General features: G+C 44.7%; 1 long non-coding RNA gene across 1 annotated transcript in view; it reads right to left on the bottom strand.

Annotated features, from left to right (window-relative positions):
* Window positions 1-22792, bottom strand: part of LOC142818669 (uncharacterized) — a 44394-nt gene that overhangs the window by 5760 nt on the left and 15842 nt on the right. The window contains exon 2 of the long non-coding RNA XR_012896252.1: window positions 10988-11048. This is a non-coding gene — a long non-coding RNA (uncharacterized LOC142818669). The remainder of the gene's footprint in view (window positions 1-10987; window positions 11049-22792) is intronic.

Here is a 22792-nt window from a genome sequence, read left to right as displayed (position 1 = left end):
AATCTCTTTTTTATGTGTTGGTACAGCACCTAGCACAATTTAGGGTCATGTCTGGGACTCTAGCTGCTATTACAATACAATTAGTAAGAGTGCCACAGTAGGCTTTGTCCTGAGACTTGCACATCTTTTCACTAAATATGGGTGTGTCTACACTGCCACCCTAGTTCGAACTAGGGTGGCTAATGTAGGCATTCGAAGTTGCAAATGAAGCCCGGGATTTAAATATCCCGGGCTTCATTTGCATCTTGCCGGGCGCCGCCATTTTTAAATCTCCGTTAGTGCGGACTCCGTGCCCGCGGCTACACGCGGCATGGAGTAGGTAGTTTGAATTAGGCTCTCTAATTCGAACTACCAGTACACCTCGTTCTACGAGGAGTAACAGTAGTTCGAATTAGAGAGCCTAATTCGAACTACCTACTCCGTGCCACGTGTAGCCGCGGGCACGGAGTCCGCACTAACGGGGATTTAAAAATGGCGGCGCCCGGCAAGATGCAAATGAAGCCCGGGATATTTAAATCCCGGGCTTCATTTGCAACTTCGAATGCCTACATTAGCCACCCAAGTTCGAACTAGGGTGGCAGTGTAGACATACCCTATGTCTTTTCCTAAATCCTTGTGCTTAGTGCAAGGAAATTTCCACTCTCTACGTGTGGCCGAGTTCCATTATTTCTCATGAACATTGAGGGCAAACAGGCTAGAGTTCCACGACAGGTCTTGTTTGTGCAGTTACTTCTCAGGACTCCACAGCCAAAAACAGCTAGTAAGATTTTTCACCTGTAGTTCTTTCCTTTAGTAAATGGGAGCGGGGCCTGAGCATATTGATGGTGTCAATAAGGACATAGAGGAGGTGGCTTATAGAATGGTCAGAAATGCACTGTAGTCAGGGAGGCCAACAGACTTGCCCTATGGGGGGGGATAGCTCTGTGCCCCCAGAATTGTGGGGCCTTGAATGAAGTGATGGGGCTGGGACTGGCCGCCACACTCAGCTCTGACAGCAATTTAAAGGGCTCCAGGCTCTGGCTGCTACCACTGCCACAGTAGCAGCGGGAGTGGCTGAGAGACCCAGGCCCTTCTGAATCACTGCCCCTCAGGGAAACTGCCCCCTTTGCTCCCCTCTAGTCAGCGGGCCTGGATCTAGAGCCCAATACAGAAATTACAGGAAACAGGAGCTCAGTGGTGACTGGTTGGGCAAGCAGTCTGCCTGAAGAAAGTCCAAATGAAAGAGTCTATTGCAGGGATGGGCAAGAGGTGACTAACAGGCTGGATTTGGCCTGCCAAGCTGCTGGATCTGGCCCATGGCCTCCTCCCTGCCACTCTTACTATAGAACAGCTGCAGCCACTTTAAACAGCAGGCTGCTAATTGCTAGGCAATCTGGCAGGGAGGAGAAAGCTTTGAGTGCAGTCCTCACTTCCTAGCAAAATCTCCCAGCTCCCAGTGGCCAGTTTCCGGCCAATAGGAGCTGAGAAATTTTGCTGATGGCAGGGGCAGCAGATGAAGCCTCCTCTCTCCCAGTGCTAGAGCACAGCAACCTGGAGCAACCCACTCAGCACACAGGCAGGGAGTCTGCAGAGCTGCTGGATGGGAGCCACCTAGGTAAGCAGCTCCCAGTTAGAGCCTGCTCTGGCACCTCACCTCCTCTCTCCCACAACTCCCAAACCCTCTGCAGCTCCTTTCCCCCCTTCTCCCCAGTCAGAACTCCCTCCTAGACCCTGCACTCCCTTCTACACCCCTCCCTCAGGCCAGAATCCTCTCTTGAACCTGTAACCCCTCCTGGACCCCAAACTCCTGCCCCAGATCATAAACCCCTCCTTCACCCAAACTCCCTCTCAGACCCCACACTCCCTCCTGCACCCCAGTCCTCTATCCCAAGCTCTCTTCTATACCCCACCTACCGTCCCAGACCCCACTTTCTCCACAGAAGTGTGGCCCTTGACCAGTTACCAAAATCTTGCAGTGCCCCCCCCATTAAAAATTATTGCACACCCCTAGTCTATTGTATTCATATTATAGCTTCAAGTGATCCCCATAGCCTATCATAGCCATAATGGAGCCAAGACCACATTCGTTCAGAGGTTCACCCTGCCCGCAATTGTGTATACATGGATCTAAAATATTGTAATAAATGAATGCCACATAGCAATGTCACAGCTGCAATCTGCACATCAGGGCTATTCAGAGTTTTGTGGCCACAAACAGGACACAGTTCAGATCCTCCTGCTACAAAAGTACAATCCACTACCATTTGAGCTGAAGGAGACTCTCCATCGGGGCTAGCAATGTGTTATATAGTATGTATAGTATAAAATATTCTGTTTCATAGGAAGTCTTAGCAACCTATTCATTTTCCTATCAAATAACCATTCTGTTTTGCAGTGTTTGCCAGCTATTGTTCCATATGCCAAATCCCAGGTAAAATGGCTATCATGTTTCAGAAATCCAGATTCCTGTACTGTTTTTTATAGGTGAGGTCCACATTTAAAAATAAGTCAGTTAGGCATAACAAATCAATGGCCAATACTGCACAACAATTAGTACACAGGCCAGATTTTCAGCTGGGTGAATTGGAACAGATCCATTTAGGTCAATAGAGTTTTACAGTAGACCAGTTTATACCAGCAGAGGATCTGACACACAGTGAGTAGGGAACTGGATGTTGTTTATTTCTACAGTAGATGAGGCAGTGACTAATTTGGCTGGCAGCTTCCAAATGCAGCAAGAAGCATTTGAGAAGCTATTCCTTCCCCTAATCCTGGGCACATCTTTGGATAACAGTTGAAAAGGACCAAAGCCAGAGCTCACAGCTGCAGTGACCATGACAGCACATACTGAAACTTTTGATTTTCCATTTGAAAGGTCTTGTCTTATTTAGTTCTGCAGCAGAGCTAAATTAACCTGTGAGCCAAGACAGCAGGCCAGAATGACTGAACAGCTGGAGAGGAGCTAGAGCGTAGCAGTTGAAAAAAAACACTGTTTAGACAGTGTGAATATAGCCTAATAACAATGAAGTGATGTAAGCCTGAAGCATATCTTCAGTGATTAATACAATTCCATATAAACAAAAAACAGGACTATGTAGCACTTTAAAGAGTAACAAGATGATTTAATAGATGATGAGCTTTCGTGAGCCAGACCCACTTCCTCAGATCAAATAGTGGAAGAAAATTGTCACAACCATATATACCAAAGGATACAATTAAAAAAAAGTGAACACATATGAAAAGGACAAATCAAATTTCAGAACAGAAGGGGGATGAAGGGGGCGGGGAAGGAGGTAAATGTCTGTGAGCTAATGATATTAGAGGTGATAATTGGGGAAGGTGTCTTTGTAATGGGTAAGATAATTAGCGTCTTTATTCAAATTTGCGTGTAAAGTGTCGAATTTAAACATGAATGACAGTTCTGAGGATTCTCTTTCAAGTGAAGTCTTAAAAGGTCTTTGAAGCAGGATGTAGGTAATCAAGTTGTTGAGACAATGTCCTTTCTGGTTGAAGTGGCAAGAAACTGTTTTTTCTTTGTGATCCTGTCTGATATCTGTTTTGTGGGCATTGATCCTTTGGCAAAGTGTCTGAGATGTTTGTCCAATGTACACAGCGGACGGACACTTTCAGCACATGATTGCATAAATTATATTTCTGGATGCGCAGGAATATGTATTCTTGATCTTATAACTCACTTGGTTGGGTCCAATAATGGTATCAACAGAGTGAATATGTGGACAAAGCTGGCAACGGGGTTTGTTGCAAGGGAAGGTACCAGGGTTGGTATTAGTGTGGTATGTCCTGTGGTTGTTGGTAAGAATCATCTTGAGGTTAGGTGGTTGTCTATAGGAGACTATGGGTCTGTCTCCCAGAGCTTCTCGGAGTTTAGTATCCTGTTCCAGTATAGGCTGTAGTTTATTGATAATGTGTTGGACAGGTTTAAGTTGGGGGCTGTAGGTGATGACAAGTGGTGTTTTATTGTTGGTTTTCTTGGGTCTGTCTTGAAGTAGTTGGTTTCTAGGTATTCGTCTGGCTCTTTCAATTTGCTTTTTTATTTCTCTGGGTGGGTAGTTGAGGTTTATAAATGCTTGGTAGAGATCCTGAAGTTTCTGGTTTCTGTCAGTGGGATTAGAGCAGATGCGGTTGTATCGAAGGGCTTGGCTATAGATGATAGATCATATGGTGTGTTCTGGATGGGAGCTGGAGGTGTGTAAGTAACTGTATGAGTCAGTGGGTTTTCTGTAGAAAGTGGTGTCTAATTTTCCATTGCTGATTTGTACTGTCGTGTCCAGGAAATGGATCTCTCGTGTAGAATGGTCCAGGCTGAGACTGATGGTGGGGTGTAGGTTGTTTCTTGCCACTTCAACCAGAAAGGACATTGTCTCAACTACTTGATTACCTGCATCCTGCTTCAAAGACCTTTTAAGACTTCACTTCAAAGAGAATCCTCTGAACTGTCATTCATGTTTAAATTTGACACTTTACACGCAAATTTGAATAAAGATGCTAATTATCTTACCCATTACAAAGATAGCTTCCCCAATTAACACCTCTAATATCATTAGCTCACAGACATTTACCTCCCTCCTTTTCCCCCCTCCTCTCCATCCCCCTTATGTTCTGAAATTTGATTTGTCCTTTTTCATATGTGTTCACTTTTTTTTAATTGTATCCTTTGGTATATATGGTTGTGACAATTTTCTTCCACTATTTGATCTGAGGAAGTGGGTCTGGCCCACGAAGCTCATCACCTATTAAACCATCTTGTTACTCTTTAAAGTGCTACATAGTCCTGTTTTTTTTTCGTTTCAGCTGCACCAAACTAACATGGCTACATTTCTACCACTATTCCATATAAACAACTTTGACAGTAACTCTGTGCCATATTTTGCTATAGAATCAGACACTAATGATCAAAAAGAAGTTATCCGAGATCTTCAATGGCTTTCTTAGGCCCATACACATAGACAAATGGTGGAAAACTGCAGGTTGTGTTTGAATTGTAAGAGCCCTGAAAAATCTCAAGGGCTATGTCTACACTGGCCCCTTTTCCGGAAGGGGCATGTAAATTTCACCAGTCGTCGTAGGGAAATCCGCGGGGGATTTAAATATCCCCCGCGGCATTTAAATAATAATGTCCGCCGCTTTTTTCCGGCTTTTAAAAAAGCCGGAAAAGAGCGTCTAGACTGGCCCCGATCCTCCGGAAAAAGCGCCCTTTTCCGGAGGCTCTTATTCCTACTTCAAAGGAGGAACTTTGAAGTAGGAATAAGAGCCTCCGGAAAAGGGCGCTTTTTCCGGAGGATCGGGGCCAGTCTAGACGCTCTTTTCCGGCTTTTTTAAAAGCCGGAAAAAAGCGGCGGACATTTTTATTTAAATGCCGCGGGGGATATTTAAATCCCCCGCGGATTTCCCTACGACGACTGGTGAAATTTACATGCCCCTTCCGGAAAAGGGGCCAGTGTAGACGTAGCCAAGATGTAAAAACAAGGGCAAAGCTTGCCTGTGGTATCTGATAGAGTTTCAGTGAGTTAGTAATTCCGAATCTCTGATATTTTGGGTGAAGAAAATCAGAAAGCAAGCAGTATCTCAGACAATGTGTTTGTGCCACCAGGTAATAATGTTGTATACTGCTTTACATCAGTAGATCAGCAATCACTTTGCACAGGAAGTATTATTATCCCCATTTTACAGCTGCAGAAACAGAAGTAGGGAGGTGAAATGATTGGCCCAATGTCACAAAGCAGATCAGTGACAAAGCCAGGAATTGAATCAATGTCTCACACCAGTGTTCTATCCAGTAGGCCACACTGCCTCCCTTGCCACAATCTACCTGAATACTGAAAAGTTGATTCAGACCTTTGGATTCCTATAGTTTTATAGCTCAAGCAGTGTGGGTTTCCCATGTTATTCAGGGTGAGGGGAATTTCATTCTCCACCTCTTCCTTCCCTCCTGCCCCCCCCCCCCCCCTATTGGCAATGGAGTAGTTCCAAGTACAGTATATAGGAAATCTGCGTGCGTTCATTAGAAATCCCTAATCCATGGTTCTGACCCTGGGACTGGACCCATTAGAAAGGCTTTCTAATTGATTGCAGTGGATGCTTCTGCTGCCATCTCACATTAATTAGAAATAGCCCCTGGGAATTAATTGCTAAGAGATGTTGAAATTCAACAGATTTTTCTTCAGCCTCATGGAAAATCGACAAGCATTGTATAGCTGAGGCATTGTAATATAGGCAGAGGTCATCACCATTCATTTTAAGCATTTGTTGGAATCTGGATTCACTAGAAATGCAGATTTGCCAAAGCATTGCTAAGGTTTCAGTGAGCAAAGCTGTTCACTTCAGTGTTTCCCATAGACCATTTCTAATTAATCTAAGTGTCAGGTCCACTGACCTCCACTAAAAAAAAAAGATATATTAATATCTAAAGAATTTTATTAACTGTTAAAGAGATCATAGAGGTGGCTGTATTAGTCTGTTTCAGCAAAAACAAGAAGCCAGATGACAATATAAAGACTAACACGTTTATTAGGGTATTAGCTCATAAGTTTTCATGAGACACAGCTCACTTTCTCCTTTTTCTTTTTCTTCTCTCCATGCATCTGAGGAAGGGATACAGCAATGAGAGTGTGACATCAGTGCCAATGAGAGTGGATGTGGCTCATCTCCATCAGTGGGTTAAGCCAAAAGTCACCTACTACAGGACAGACCCAACAAAGAAAGCAACAGAATGCCACTAGCCATCACCTAAAGTCTCCAGCTAAAACCTCTCCTACACATCATCAAGGATATACAACCTATCCCAGATGATGATCCCTCGCTCTCACAGACAGGAAGGCAGGCCAGTCCTTGCTTACAGACAGCTCCCCAACCTGAGACAGATACTCACCATGAACTTCACCCCTCTCTGCCCCCAACAGAAACACTAATTTAAGAACCAATCCCAGGAACAAATCATGTTGCCAACTCTGTCCACACATTTACCCTAGTGACACCATTGCAGGACCTAACCAGGTCAGATATACCATAAAAGGCTCATTCACACGAACGTCTACTAATATAATATATGCCATCATGTGCCAGCAGTGCCCCTCTGCCATGTGCATCGGACAAACCAGATTGTCTCTACACAAAAGAATGCATGGACGCAAATCAGACGTGAAGAATGGTAATATACAAAAAATGGTTGGGGAGCACTTTAAACTCACTGGACACACAGTTTCGCACCTGCAAGTTGCCATTCTCAGACAGAAATCTTCAAAAACAGACTGCAGATTGAGAAACTGCTAAGCTGGAATTCATATGCAAATCTGACACCTTTTAAAAGAGGTTTAAATAGAATCATGTCGTGGTTCTCACATTACAATAGTTAATTTCCCCTTCAGGTACTCTCACCTTTTCAGCACTGTTGGAGATGAGCCACATCCACTCTGATTAATAAGCACTGATGTCACGTTCCCATCCCTGTATCTCTTCCTTTTTTCTTTTCTCTTCTCTTCTAGCATCTGAAGAAGTGAGTTGTAGCTCACAAAAGCTAATCGCCTAATATTTTTTTTAGTCTTTAAAGTGCCACCAGACCCTTTGTTTTTTTTAAAGGGATCCAATTATTCTTTCAGATACATGTATAAATCATGGAATGAGGTTTAACAGTTAATTCGAACTATGGGGTTTATCTCGGAATCCCGCTTCTCTGCCACGTGTAGACGCGGGCAGTTACTTCGGGCTAGTCAGTTTCCAAAAATGACAACCGGCCGGGTTTATGCTAATCAAGCGCGGGATATTTAAATCCCACGCTTCATTAGCAATTTTGGTCGCACTCATTAGCCTCCCTAGTTCGAACTAGGGGGATAGTGTATACGTACCCTGACTTCCACAGGACAAAAGGAAACAGACTCAGTCTACCTTAGGTCTAACAAGTAGACATGAAGCAGAAAGGGTCCAATAACATATTTTAAATATTGAACTAAATACAGCATTTCTCAAAAGAGGATTCTTTAAATTAAATATATAGAAAATCCTAGGCACTATTGTAGTGTTATCTAAATAGCTAACACAAATAATGTCATCCTGAGAACAGTTTATGCTACTGTGTGTTGCTATTCTCTCTCCTAAAGACATTCTTTAAAGATCTTTCAAAAAGAGCATCCAATTCTGTAATGACTGGAACAGAGCTTTTTATTATTTTAGGGAGGACACAGAAAGGATTGTTTCATAATTAAGTCACAGGATTGGAATTCAAAATGCCCTGTTCTGCAGTGACTTGGTCAAATCACTTGAATGCCTCTGTGCTTTAAATGGGTTTTTTTATTTATCTATTTCAGTGTTTCAAAGGATAAATTCCTTTGCCTTTATGAAGCACTTCTGGATCATCAGATGGATAGTGGTAGAGGCATGTCACTTACTGCTATTTATACCAGAAGAAGGCCAACCCACATTATTGTATAGACATCCACTTTTATATGGTAGAACTGTATTTTGCCCACAGGTTTTGAAGAAAGTATTATATTCTCTTACCAAAAATATGTATCTACCTTTCAGTTTTTTTGGCATACATTTAAACCTGGCAATCTTAAGTGTAATACTGTTCTACTTTCACTTCAAAGTGAGAAACTGATGAGCTCTGGCTGAAAAAAATATGAAACAAAGGATAGTCCAAAAGGGACCTATAACATAACAGCAAAGTTCTAATGAGAGTTATGTGATACTGTGCTTGTAAGTGATCCATTTTAGGAAGTCCAGGCTACATTATACATTGGAGAAAGGTCCCCAGTCAGCATGTGTGTAAACACAGTGCACCACCCACAGGGTAACACACTGCTGTAAAACTAAACCGTTCCAGATGTCCAAGTGAGCCTCGGACAGTGAACCAGGATATGTGAATAAAGGTGGCTGAATTCCGTGCTCATAGCTTCCCTGCAATAGTTTCATAAGAAATTTTTTTAAAAGTGACAAAGAAACAAGTTATGGATTACTATTAAATTCATGTACCTTTTGCTAGCGAAACAAAGCCATTTACATTCCATTTCATTATATTTAAAAACCTTCATTTCAATATGGGCCAGCTATTGTTTCACTGCAGTGTTTGCAAGGCAAATATCTAGGGCAGAAAACAGTCTGACCTTCTGTGTGCTTGGCTCAAAGCCGAGCAAATGGAAAGATTCAAATTGACTTCAGTGGGCTTTGGATTGGGCCTTCTGGGTATCAATTTCAAAAGCCCCTCGGGCTACATTGACCCGAGGATCTGTAGCATATCAACAGTAGACCCGGCTCAGCTGACTCCGGCTCAGGAGGCTCAGCCTGGGGCAGTAAAAATTGGTGTAGCCTTTTGGGCTCTGGCTGGATCCCTAGGTCTGGGACTCTCTGCTTTTGCCAGGTTCCAGACCTCAGACTCCAGCTTAAGATCTACACTGCACAGGAATCTTTCAGTCCCATAGCTCCAGCCCTGGGAGCCAGAGTCATTTATTCAGGCCAACTGCAGGTTTTTATCCCTGTGTGGACATACCCAAAGGGACTTAGGATCCTAAGGAGGACTCAAGATACTAGCAGAAGTAAATGGGAAGGAGAATTGCGAGGCTTGCAAAGAAATCTGGGTATACGCAAGTAACAAGTTCATATACAGGGAGGGTCCACTTTAGGTTTACTACTTAAAAATGTTCAGGGAAAGGAGCAGGGTGCTCCCACCACTCCTGCCTTTCTCAGTGTGCAAGACTGGTTAGAGGCGCTGTGCTTGTAAACATCATGGATGGGTTATTTACAGTGTCCCATCACCTGCACAGCACTGTGTGGTATATTAACTACAACAATATACTATTCCCCAGCCCATTAGACCAGTGGTGCTCAACAACCGCCAGGAGCCAGGAAAATTTTTGTTGAGCCAAAAAAAAAAAAAAAAAAAAAGCACAGGGAACATCTTGTTGTGGTCCCTTTAATTTAAAGCACCAGTCCACTCCCCTGCCAATACCTTTGCCCCTGCAGTGCGTACATCAAGCACAGAGCTGGGAAAACAAAATGGCGGCCAAGGGGGTCACGACCCATGGGTTGCACACCGCTGCATTACACCACAGATAGGAGAGAGAGGAGCTCTCTCCCTCCCAGATCTCTCTTGGCTCTACCTCTCAAACCCAGCCATCCTACCTACTTCTACTCCATGAGTTAGCAGGCTAATTAGTGCTTTACCTCTCCCCAGCCCACTCTAATCCATCAGTTAGGCAGTTTTGTCCCCTGGGTTTACTCCAGAGTGATTTAACTAATACAGTGATCAGAGTGCTGGTGCTGCAGCTGTGGCCTATGGAGTCTTTTCATAACTGATTTAACTATGAGAACATATTTCTTTAGAGCCAAACCCTGGGAGCAGCCCAAGCTGTGCAACTGGTTATCTCCAGAAGGAGGAATGTGGTTAGTGAAGGAAGGTTGCTCCGCCACACTGACTCCCACTTCACCAGGCCTGCACAACATATGGCCCGAGGGCCGCATGCGGCCTGCAGGGGCTCACTGTGCGGCCCGTGACAATTTCAGGCTGTGCGGCCCCATCCGATCCGCCGGCCAGGCGGAGGAGCGGCGTGCCGCCAGGGAGGGTGAAGTGTGGCAATTCTCGCTGCCAGGCTGCCCGCGTGCTACTCCGGCGTGAGGAGACAAGGCATGAGCCACAGGGCAGGACGCCGGCAGACGCCAGGATGCTGGCGTGATGTTGTGACATCATGGCCAGCGACCACCGGATTCAAAAAGACAGAAGCCAGGTAGGGGAGGGGAAGGGGCTTGTGCTGAGGGGAGGGGACAGGTCAGGAGAAAGGGGAAGACAGCAAGGGGCAGGGTGAAGGAGAGACAAATGCCAGGGGGCCAAGTGGAGACACACAGTGGTTTTTTTTAGCCATGTGTTTGGTGTGTTTGGGATTTTTTGGAAGAGCATCCCTTGCGGCCCGCAGCTGTTTTCTTTGGAGTAATATGGCCCTCGTCGCTTTCCGAGTTGTGTAGGCCTGCACTATACACTGCAGGTATTTTTACTTCTTACCATTCCTGCTGGGATATCCTCAGGAGTGTCAATTCCAGAGATACTTTTTTGTGATGCGGTCCTGAAAGAAATGAGAACACCAACTCATTTAACTGAGATCAAAGGTTCTAGTATTACTTCTGCTCCCATATAGAATTTTTACCAGGAAATTTCAGAGCACTCTGCACAGAAGCCAGTGTCGGCATCCTCATTTTACAGTGGGGGAAAATGAGGCACCGGGAAAGGAACATACTTGCCCTAAGTCTTCCAATAGGCCAGTGGCAGAGGTAAGAGTGGAATCCAGCCTCGCAAGTCCCACAGCAGAGCTATATCCAGTAGGCATCCCTATCTCCCATACCACAATATATCAAAATGCTGGAATGTTAATCCAGAACTTTGTTTTTTCATAGTTTTTCATAGTTCAAGGAGCTGAATTTCCTTTGTTATTCAAGAGCCTTTAGATGGGAATGATTTTCCAGTTACCACTGACATTGACCAGAGTTAAACTGGCTATAATCTCTGTATCCCACTGCATAAACCCTGAGCCATCTAGGTCTCTAAGGCATGTGTGTGTTTGTGAAATCAAAGCATCTCTTTATCATTTTAAGAACGTTGTGACTTTGCTTTCAGAAAGGGAGTAAACATTGGCACAAAACCAAAAATGTCTCAAATTTCACCCTGTTTAACATAAACATTTGGGTCAGAATCTCAGCTGGTGTAAATCACTGCAGCTCCCGAGACTGATTTACACCATTTGAGGATCTCATCCTTTGATTATTCTGCCAGAAGGAAGGTTACATGCAGAGCTTTTTAAAAAAACCACAACCATTCTCCCCCACAATAATCCCTCCACTTGGGGGTAATTTTTGGTTTAAAATGGCTTTTGTTACTTATTTAAATCATCTTAATTTTTTTTCTCCATTGAAGCAGCCAAAAAGTAATGGAATATTCTGCCTGACAGAAAATAACTCCATAAATGGAGATAAATTAACCAGGGTTCAATACAGACCAGAATCAGGCTTTGGCAATTTGTCTGGGCTTCTGTGTCCTGACTGCTGCACAGCTTGGGTGTGATTCAGCAACAGAAAGCCTCCCTCCACAACGCTCCTGGGGACTTGTGTTCAGACTTTTGGCATCCCCACTCCAGTAGCGCTGTGCACTCAGTCATGTCTTTTTCATGCCAAATTAGGGAAGGCAATCCACCCTGATGAGCTAGAGCAGTGGTCTCCAACCTTTAGAGGCTCCCTGGTGCCTGGGGGTGGGGCCACTCACGCGCCGGGAGCCTGGGGGCGGGGCCGCGCGTCCTGGGGCACGCCAGGGGCTGGGATGCCCTGGCACCCGGCGCCGGCATGTGCCCCTTCTTTCCCCCACCCCCTGTCCAGATCTGGGATAATAGATGCCAGGGTGATCATTTTGAACTGTTGTTTGTGAAGATATCAGTTGAGTCTGCAAAGGTCAAGAATGGGTCTCCAACTAGCTGTCCTTTTTGTGTGAGAGAGAAGTGGGAAAAGAAGCCCTTGCCTCTGAACTCATCTGGTACCCCCTCTACTGCCCAAATGGAGAGGAAGTGGTGGATCTCTTGTTTTCATAGGTCCTCATGAGAAGGGTCCCTGAAAGGGACAGAGAGGGTGGAGAGGTTCGGGGAAGGGACATAAACAGGAATGCATTGCCAGATGTTATGAGCTCGAGGACCTAGCAGTCGGTTCTGATAGAGGACCATTGGTGGTAAAATAGCCTCAGATGTTGCTGAAAAATAGGAACTAGGTCTTGGTGTGGACATGTGAGGGGAAGATATTGCATGCCCTCAACCAATGCCTCAAACCTTCTGTTTATTGTTCGGCTGGTTGGTCATGTGGTTATTTTGATCAAATCCGTTATCTCGGGTATGCAAATTCAGAGTGCCTTTGGTGTGGCATATACCGCTTATGACAATAGTGTGGGCGTATATTTGTCCAATGTATGTAAAGTTGTTCTACAGTCTTTACTTGTGTGGGGAGGTCCTTTCTGCAAACAACTTTTGTTTGTCAAAAAGGAGGTCTTGTATTTTCTATGGGATGGCAGCCAACTGTAACCAGGATGCTCTTCGCATTATGACTGAATTTGCTGTGGAGTGTGCTCATGTATCCCCAACATCAAGAGCCATTTGTAAGGCTGACCACATGATTGTATAACCTGCTTGAACGATCGACTTCAAGATTGGTCTTTTGTTATCTGGTAAGTGTTCCATGACCGCAGTGAGTTTTGAATAATTATTGAAGTCATGATTCGCTAAGAGAGCTGAATAATTAGTGATACAAGGTTGTAAGGTAGATGAAGAATAAACTTTTCTACTGAAAAGGTCCATGTGTTTGCTCTCTACATCGGCTGTGATCTTCTTGTACTGTGGCTCCTTAGATCTCTGTTGCACTGCATTGACCACCAGGGAATTTGGCTGGGGGTGGGAAAAAAGAAAGTCCATGCCCTTAGCAGGGAAAAAATACTTTTTGTCAGCCCATTTGTTAGTGGGTGGAACAGAGGTCTGCCATATTTCGTCGGCCGCATCTATAATTGCCTCGTCGATGGGCAGTGCAATTTTTGCCTATTGGAAGGGTTGGAGCTTCTTAAGGAGACGGTGCTGTCTCTCCTGTACTTCAGTCAATTGAACATCCTGCCTGATTGCCACCTTTTTAAACAAGTCCTGAACTTGTTTCAGCTCATCTGTGGGTGAGGTATCCCCAGGGATCACTGCCTCATCCAGAGAGGAAGAGGATTGATCTGTGGGCAAGGTGTCAGGTTGTTGTTCAGGTTTGGATAGTTGTCCCTCCTCAAGTTCAGGTTGTTGGGGAGGAGGAGAGGTACTCTGAGCAGGTGGAGTGGTAGGATGCCTGTGAGCTGGTGTCAAAGAGGCTGTAGAACAGCTTCTAGTGGTAGACCGATAGCAGCACAGAGATCAGTGTCTCGCATAAGTGGGTGAATGATGATATTGCGTGGCCCAATGGGGTGGATATTGTAGTAGTGTCTATGTCTACGGTGCTCATAGTCAGATCATGTGGGAGAAGAATGCCTAGAGGAGAAGATACTCCTACGATCCTCATGGAACTGTGTGCTGATAGTGTACGAGACCTATGAGATCTGAATGATCCTCTTAAGGAAGGAGGAGGAATGGCACCTGTTGAGGTGGTAGAACACAAGATAAGTGGTGCAGCACCAGGGACTGAGGGGAGATTGATCTATAATGTCTCCTGTTGGTACAGCTGCTATGATGGATAATGTTGTGCACCAGTGCCGCTGACGGTGGTATCGGTGATGGTGAAGACAGTGCCAGAGAAAAGGTTATTGGTTCTGGACTAGGAGACCTAGCTGTCTCCTTGTTTGTCTTTGAACAGGCCTTAGATGGTACGAGCAGTTTATTCGATGCCTACGGTGCCATAGTGGAAGGTTGTATCTCCAGCTCCTGAGATCTTGTTGAGGCCAGTGCCGTGGTCAGCGCCGATGCTGGTGCCTGCGTCAGTTCCGGTGCTGATGCGACAGTTGCAGCAGTTGGCACCGGTGCCCCACAGCATGGTTTGGCTTGTGAGTCCTTAGAGCAGGAGGAGCTGGTGCTGGATGTCCCGGGCTTATCTCTGGTGCTGATATGGCTGGGTGGGTTTGGTTGTAAAGACCGTGCTGGTGAGGCCCTTTTCTTAGCTGAAGGGCCCTTTTAGATTTTCTGAGGAGAGGTGTTCACTCCATCTGCGACTGAGGGCGGCAACAAAGGAACTGGAAGGAGCCAGAAGATGCGCAAAAGGGAAGGTGCAAATGGCACAAGGCGCATGACACGCTTGTGTGGTCCGGCCAGCTACTGATAGGGAAAACTCCGATCTGCGGTGCCGGGACGACCTGACACCAACAGTGGAGCACCACTCGAAGAACATCACTCAAAGAAGAACAGGCGAGACCTTGGGCAAAAGGGGAGAAGCTGGGGACTAGCCTGCCCCAATGACAGGGTCATTAGCCGCCAATGATACCAACCGTTTAAATCCTAGTCTAGATAAACTTCAAAGTCCAGGTTGTAGAGAGAACACAAGTGGAAGAAGGTGGTAGTTATCGACAAACACAGTGAATATTTACGCATACATCCAATAGAAGATTATTGCTGGTCCTCACTTGCTATATGGCTGAAAATCCATGCTCTAGAGGGGGATTTGGTGTATCTGCCAGTGGGTGAATATATAGTAAGGAGCTGATGAGGCCTCTATGGGAAATTTCTCTCCCTTGAAAGTGTCCCAAGAGACACATGGAACAGTGGGTTTAGGGGTCAAAATATGCTTCCCTCCAGGAGAACTGGGGAAGAATTCTGCAGCAGAGTTTCTAAGCTCTTACGTGGAGAAACCCAAGTTGGGCTGGCATGTGAGCCCTTACTACCTTTGATTCACATGAATAATTTCCATTGTTTCATATTCTTTGCAATTTACAATCTAAAAGATATATATGGTAGCAATGATTATTTTTCATCTCTTTTAAAGCCACACTAATGTTTCTATGTATGAAGCTGTATAAGAGCAGACTTAGAAAAACAGCTTCGGATCAATGAACTGAATAGCTTTCTTGAACATGTGTTAAAACAATTCATTCTTCTCCTGAGATTCAAAGAGGCACAATCCCCTGCAAGCCATTAAAGCAAAGAAGTAAACATCAACCCATGCTAAATATTTGCATTCTCTCCATGCAGTAGCAAAGATTACTATAAAAACAGTTATGAAACCAAAACTGCTTTGAGAAATTAAAGTAGTTTACTGGGGAGACCTTTAAAAAAAAGCAATTAGACTTCTGGGCCTTCTGAAAAACAGGAAATTACAAAGGAATTTGATGCTGCAGTGCAGTGCAGGCAATATAGTAATATTGCAGGGGCAATTAATCCTAGCAACACTTACATAGCAGAGAAGCCAGAGGTCTCAAGAACATTGATGCCTGTGTATCATTATAACAACATAAATATTAAAAACCAAGCAGAAATGTTACGTCTTCAAAGCATCAGACATGGATTAAAAATGTGAACGACTCATTCTTGCTTGGAGTTTTATGAGACAAAATTACTATTATTTCTTGATCTAGTAACATTTTACCGTGCATTCCTAAGCCACCATAAAAAAAACTCCCACCATTTTCCTTGGCAACCAGATGCTACTGTGTCATATTTTAGAAATATGAAATGCATTTTTTTTAGTGAAATCCCTTTAGGTTCTTCTCCAAGTTAATGTTTTCTCAAAATGAGTCTTTTCAACAAACTTATCATCAAGTACAGTATCTTCCTCGTACAATGCCTTCTGGTTTGAACTAGTGGTAAGAAGTGATCTATATATTTCTATGAGTAATGGAAAATCTTTAAGCATCTTTAAACTTTTTGTTTCAGGTTCAATTTTTCAAGTCTTAAAAACGACACATTTGGAACCAGCAAAAGACAGAACAAGACTTTAAATTTGTTCTGAACATGTTAATTTAAAGGGAAAAAGTTGTTATAGGCAGGAGGATTGCCGGGCTGCATATGAACTAATCTGAATAGGAATGTAATTCATTTTTCTATAGCTCCATAAATCTGCCTAGTGTTTTACAACATTGGGGAAAAGGCAGTATGCCGTCCAAACAAGCAGATACTGTACAGGATCAGGTGCAAGAGGGAAAGCATTCAGTGGGCTAGAATGGAAATGAATAACTAAATGCAAAGACCATCAATGGATAGTGTTGTAGCAACAATCTCCACAAAAACAAAAAAGAAAACAAAAGAAACAGGACATGGCTGTTTAAGGAAGTTGATATATGAAATTCTACCAGGCCTTTATGAAATGATGTTCATATTCTGCTTGGGAAAGTATTACACATAAACATGAAATAGCTTTATAATTCTGTGATCAACAAAAATTTACTTATATTTTAGGGTTTCTTGATTTACAGTGTTGCTTTCAAAAATTACAGTTAGTGTTCCAGTTACTTGCATTCAGAAATGCAAAATATAAAATGCTTAAAATATTAAGACTTGTATAAAACACCAAGGAATAGAGCTACAGCTGAATAAACTCAAGCTTTTCCTCTGGTTGCCTCCGGTGAGAAATAATATAAATATTTTAGACAATTCCCCAAAGCTTAGACTGTCCATTTATAATTATAAGGAGAACATTATATGTTCTAACATGCCTACAAATTTATGAACAATTCTTACCATACATATATTAACCATACTGTTGTTTTCAAGATCCATTTGTGCCTTGTGAGATTTCTTCAGGTTCAAAATTAAGTCAGGGAAGACTAGCAGAGAAATATGCCAGGAAGTTAAACCGTGGGTATATTAATACACTACATTAAAGATAAATTGTTTTCCTTTCCTTTCATGCCAACCTGAAAAATTACATTTTGAGAAGGAGAGTTTCACTGCTGTGATTTGGCTGTCAAGTGGCTGAACTCCTCTATTTTTGCACAGAACTGATACAAGCTGGGTATCTTCAAGCATGCTACAACTTTGAGATGGAACTATCAGTGAGTGGATAGAAACAATGAGTAGTCCTATAGCACCTTAGAGACTAAGACATCTGGGACATTTCACCTATTTTAAATGGCTGGCTTGTCTCCCCAAGCCCAAGAAAGACTAATGCCACATCCACATCTCTTTCTAATCCTTCCCAAAGGGTATGTCTACACTACAAAGTTAATTCGAACTAACGGACGTTAGTTCGAATTAACTTTGATAGGCGCTACACAAGCGCTCCGCTAGCGGAGCACTTAGTTCGAACTAGGTAAACCTCATTCTACGAGGACTAAGCCTAGTTCGAACTTACTAGTTCGAATTAAGGGGTGTGTAGCCCCTTAATTCGAACTAGTGGGAGGCTAGCCATCCCCAGGTTTCCCTGGTGCCCACTCTGGCCAACACCAGGGAAACTCTATTGCCCCCCCTCCCGGCTCCGGAGCACTTAAAGGGGCACGGGCAGGCTACGGAGCCCGTGCCAGGTGCAAGCCTGCCAGCACCCAGCTAGCAGACCCTGCCAGCACCCAGCTAGCAGACCCTGCACCTGGCATGGCTCGAGCCAGCCACCCGATGCCCCCCAGCTCTCCCCCTCTTCCCGGGACCAGGCTGGCGGCTCCCGGGAGCTTGCCCGGGACCGCAAGAGGCGGGCACCCGCCTGGTCTAGTGCGGACATCGTGGACCTCGTCCACGACCTCCGCACTAGGCACAGGAAAGTGGCCGTCTAGGGCAGGAGAGCTGCCAGCCTGGCCACCCAGAAGCAGGTGTGCATGAAAATCAAGGTGGTCCACTGAGACCCCCGACCCTGAGCCCTGAGCTTACAATGGCCGTCCTGGGTCAGACCAAAGGTCCATCTAGCCCAGTAGCCTGTCTGCCGACAGCGGCCAACCCTAGGGACCCTGGAGGGGATGGACCGAAGACAGTGACCAAGCCATTTGTCTCGTGCCATCCCACTCCAGCCTGCCACAAACTTTGGGCAGGGACACCACTCCTACCCCCTGGCTAATACCACTCCATGGACCCAACCTCCATCACTTTATCTCACTTTTCTTTAAACTCTGTTCTAGTTCTAGCCTTCACAGCCTCCTGAAGCAAGGCGTTCCACAGGTTGACTCTTTGCTTTGTGAAGAACAACTTTCTGTTACTAGTTTGAAGCCTGCTACCCATTCCTTTCCTTTGGTGTCCTCTAGTCCTTCTATTATGGGAACGAATGAAGAACTTTTCTTGATGCACCCTCTCCACCCCACTCATGCTTTTATAGACCTCTATCATATCCCCCCCTCCATCTCCTCTTTTCTAAGCTGAAAAGTCCCAGTCTCTTTAGTCTCTCTTCATATGGGACCTGTTCCCAACCCCTGATCATTGTAGTTGCCCTCCCCTCTCCCACCCTCTCTCTTCCCCTCTCCCACCTCCTTTTCCCAGTCTCCCCCAGTTTTGTTCAATAAAGAGAGATTCTATTTTTGAACACAATTGTCCTTTATTTAGTACATCATGAAGGGGGGCTAGGGAGGGGTAAGTGGAAGGAAGTGAGGGAAGAATGGGGTACGAGCCCCCGATGGGGAGGACTGGGCTGGCTCTGCGGGCTTCTGGGGGTGGAAGCTCTCCTGCAGCCCCCCAATTGTCCCCTCTCCTCAGATGGCAGCCTGCAGCAAGTGCAGGCGGTCTGATGGCCGAGTGCTGTGATGTGCCCAGTGTGGGTACTCCAGGCAATCCAAGCCAGGACTGCTTTGCAAGCGGGGCACCCCTGAGAACTGTCTGTCCGGGGTGGGGGTCGGGTCCCTTTAAGCACAGCCCTCGGCTAGCCTGAGGCAGCAGCTCCACGCTCTAAGTCCTCATCTGATGCCCTGCTGGCACTGCGTCCGGCCATCCTTAACCCCGGTTCAGGGTCCACTTAATGTAGACATGCTAGTTCGAATTAGCAAAACGCTAATTCGAACTAGTTTTTTAGTCTGGATCCGTTAGTTCGAATTAGCTTAGTTCGAATTAACTAATTCGAACTAAGTTAGTTCGAATTAGCGCTGTAGTGTCAACATTCCCTTAGGCTACAACGTAATTCAAACATAAAATGCACCAAAAACAAAACTTATTCTACTCCCAAACCAAAAGAGAATGCCAAGAATAACACTCCACCTATTTCTCATAGTTCATCTCCAAGCCCTTTTAGTCCTTTACAGGGTCACCTGATGCCTTCCCAACCGGATTTGATGATCAAACATGGATGTCTGGCTCCTGGCTTCCTGATCCGTGAAGAGACAGGCATACCTGTTACAAAGGGTTTATACACACTTAATACATGTAGTCCTTCCCTCCTGTAGAACCAGATCTATTGGCTACTAGATATTTTTAAATATGACACTGAATTCAAGTATCTATTTCTACATCAGTATTTTTGCCCCATTAAGTATTTTACTCTGTACAGAGAGTCTATTCATTTGATCATAAAAGGGTAAAGAGTTCTGACTGATAATTGACATTTGATGTACTCGTGGGGGAATTCTGAAGCACTGTACATACATAATTCATATGCCCGTTGTTGTTGTTGTTGTTGTTGTTTTTTGGTGTGGAAAATAGCTTCTGCTGGAAAGTTGCTATAATTCTTCCTTTTGCCAACCAGACTGTACTGTGGCTTGTTGTTTAAGTTTTTCCTGTTACAGACTAACTTGGCTACCCCTCTGAAGCTTTAGAACAAAACATTCACTTTTGGTTAGTCCCAGCTACAGAAGGGAAGAGAAAGAACCTGTCTTCTTCACTGCGCCTGTTGGACCAGGTCAGGAGACAGGAAGTATGGGAGACAGAGTGGCACTGCTGGGGGAATGGATCACAGACAAGGGCTCATAAGGACTAGTGAAGGAGGACAGACTGCGTCAAGTGCTGAATTGGAGTGTAGGTACACAGCCAAAGGGAGGAGGGAGATACAGGCCTACATGGAGAAGAGGGTCGGGGTACATGGGGGAAAGGGACTAGCTGAGTGGGGGCACAAAGACACATGGGGACAGGATAGAGGGTGCAGGGCCACATGGGAATACAGGGAGCTGGTATCTGAGTGGGGGTGGAAGGACACGTGGACATGCGGCGCAAGGACACATGGATATAAGGACATATGTGCCTGACTGCATGGGAGGGCTAGGACTCAGCCAGTGAGTGGCTGCATAGAGGAAGTGCTCTAATGATCCCTCCGCACCCCTCTCCCATATATCCTGCAAAAGCAGGACAAAGCTACTGGACATGTATTCTGTACTCTGCTGCACTGTACTCTGTGACACTGGAATATTGTAAAAAGGGAGAATCCTGCAGATATAAATACAGAGTGGGGACTTTTGGAGCAAAAAGACCTGGAAGATTTATTTTGAAGGAAATCCTGCGCATGCCTGATGTATCAGAGATTTTTTCAAGCACAGTTCATCCTTTCATACACACAAAATACCATGGTTAACAAGGTCAGAGAGACTTTGTTATTGAAGGCAGAAGCCTTTAAAGTTTGGTTCAGGCCACTTTGTACTATGTACAAAGCTTTGTAACTGTGTTGCAAGTATGGCACTCAGATCCCAGGCAGGGCTGGCAAGTTACAAAAACCATCACTTAGCTTGAAAAGGAGTGGATTTGATATAGAAACCCTTTAACATGGAGTCATATTTAAGAGTACATCCGCCTAAGAGTACATCCACACTACTATTTTTGGGGGGTTGAGGGAAACTGGCCCTGCTTTTCTTACTTAGATAAAACTCCTACTTCTTTCCATGAGAGTTTTGCTTCTGCAGGAATGGCAAGACCAACTTGTAGATCTTTTTATTGCATTTGAGGTCAAATAGGCAATAGTTTGAAAATGTTTTCTTTCCCTGAACCTTGATGATTTCTTCTTACCAATCATCAGCTAACTTTATATTTTATAATTCACAGAAACACATTCTTAATGACATTTACTATTAATCGGCTATGACATTAATAAAAATACTACACACTGTACAGTATTAACCATAAGCCTTATATACTATTCTACACTGATGAAATTCACATAAAATGTTTTTTCAAATGTTCATAGAACCAATACACTTTCACTAAGGGTCAAAAATTCTGTTTGATGAAGTGTGATGGATTACTGCAGAAAGGAATCTGGGGGGTGATTGTGGATCACAAACTAAATATGAATCAATAGTATATTACTTCAGAGGGATAGCCGAGTTAGTCTGTAACTAGCTTTGTTAGTCTTTAAGGTGCTACTAGATTATTTGTTGTTTTTCTAGTATATTACTGTTGGGGAAAAAGCCAACATCATTCTGGAATGTATTATCAGGAGTGTTGTAGGTAAGGCCGAAAAAATAATTCTTCCACTCTACTCCACACTGATTAGGTCTTCACTGGAGTATTGTGTCCAGTTCTGAGCATTTCAGGTAAAATGTGAACAAATTGGAGAAAGTCCAGAGAAAAGCAGCAAAAATGATTAAAGGTCTAGAAAATATAATCTATGAGGCAAGAATGAAACAAAAATTGGGTTTGTTTAGTCTGGAGAAGAGAAGACTAAGAGGAAACATGATAACAGTTTTCAAGTACCTAAAAGGTTGTCAAAAGGATGAGAGAGAACAATTATTCTCCTTGACCTATGAGGATAGAGCAAGAAACAATGGGTTTAAATTGCAGCCAGTACAGTTTAGGTTGGACATTAGGGAAAAAAATGCCTGTCAGACTGGTTAAGCACTGGAATAAATTGTCCAGGGAAGTTCTGAAGACTTTTAAGAACAGGTTAGACAAATGTCTCTAAAGGATGTCAGCATCAGGGATGGGAAATGTATGGCTCACGGGCTGGCTTGCCTTGATTGAGCCTGTGAAGATCAGGGCTTGCCTCTCTCCTGCACCGGGACTCGCTGGCGGTTGTGCTTCAACCATGCAAGGGACGCCATGGATGGAGCACTAGCACTGGCTGCCCACTGCAGTGGTGAGGGAACATGAGCCTCGTGGGCCAGAACAAGGCAAGCCAGGGTGGATCCAGCCTGAAGACTCTGCCTGTTGGAGGGGAAGAAGCAGTTCTGCATGCTGTAGGCACTGCCCTCCTCCACTCCCAATGGCTGGGAATTGCTGCTAATGGGAGTGGTGAGGGGTGGTGTCTGCAGGGTGCACTTCTGTGTAGCATGCAGAGCTGTACAAAGACACCTGTGTCCCCCTGCCACAGCAGCAGTGGTGTCGTCCGGGAGCCCCAGGCCCTTTTGAAATGTTGAGCCCCAGCACCGTTGCCCCCATTTCCCTCTCATTTGGTGTCCTGCACACAAGTAGCCATGCTTTGCACCTGGGGAGGTGTGTACCTGAGAAGTTGTTCCAGACCTCAGGGGTGAGAGCTAGGCCATAATAAGTAGATGGAAGGA

Source organism: Pelodiscus sinensis, chromosome 17 (genome assembly GCF_049634645.1).
Source record: "Pelodiscus sinensis isolate JC-2024 chromosome 17, ASM4963464v1, whole genome shotgun sequence".
Lineage (NCBI taxonomy): Eukaryota > Metazoa > Chordata > Testudines > Trionychidae > Pelodiscus > Pelodiscus sinensis.
Note: the sequence above shows the minus strand (reverse complement) of the source record. Positions and strands in the feature narration are given on the sequence as shown.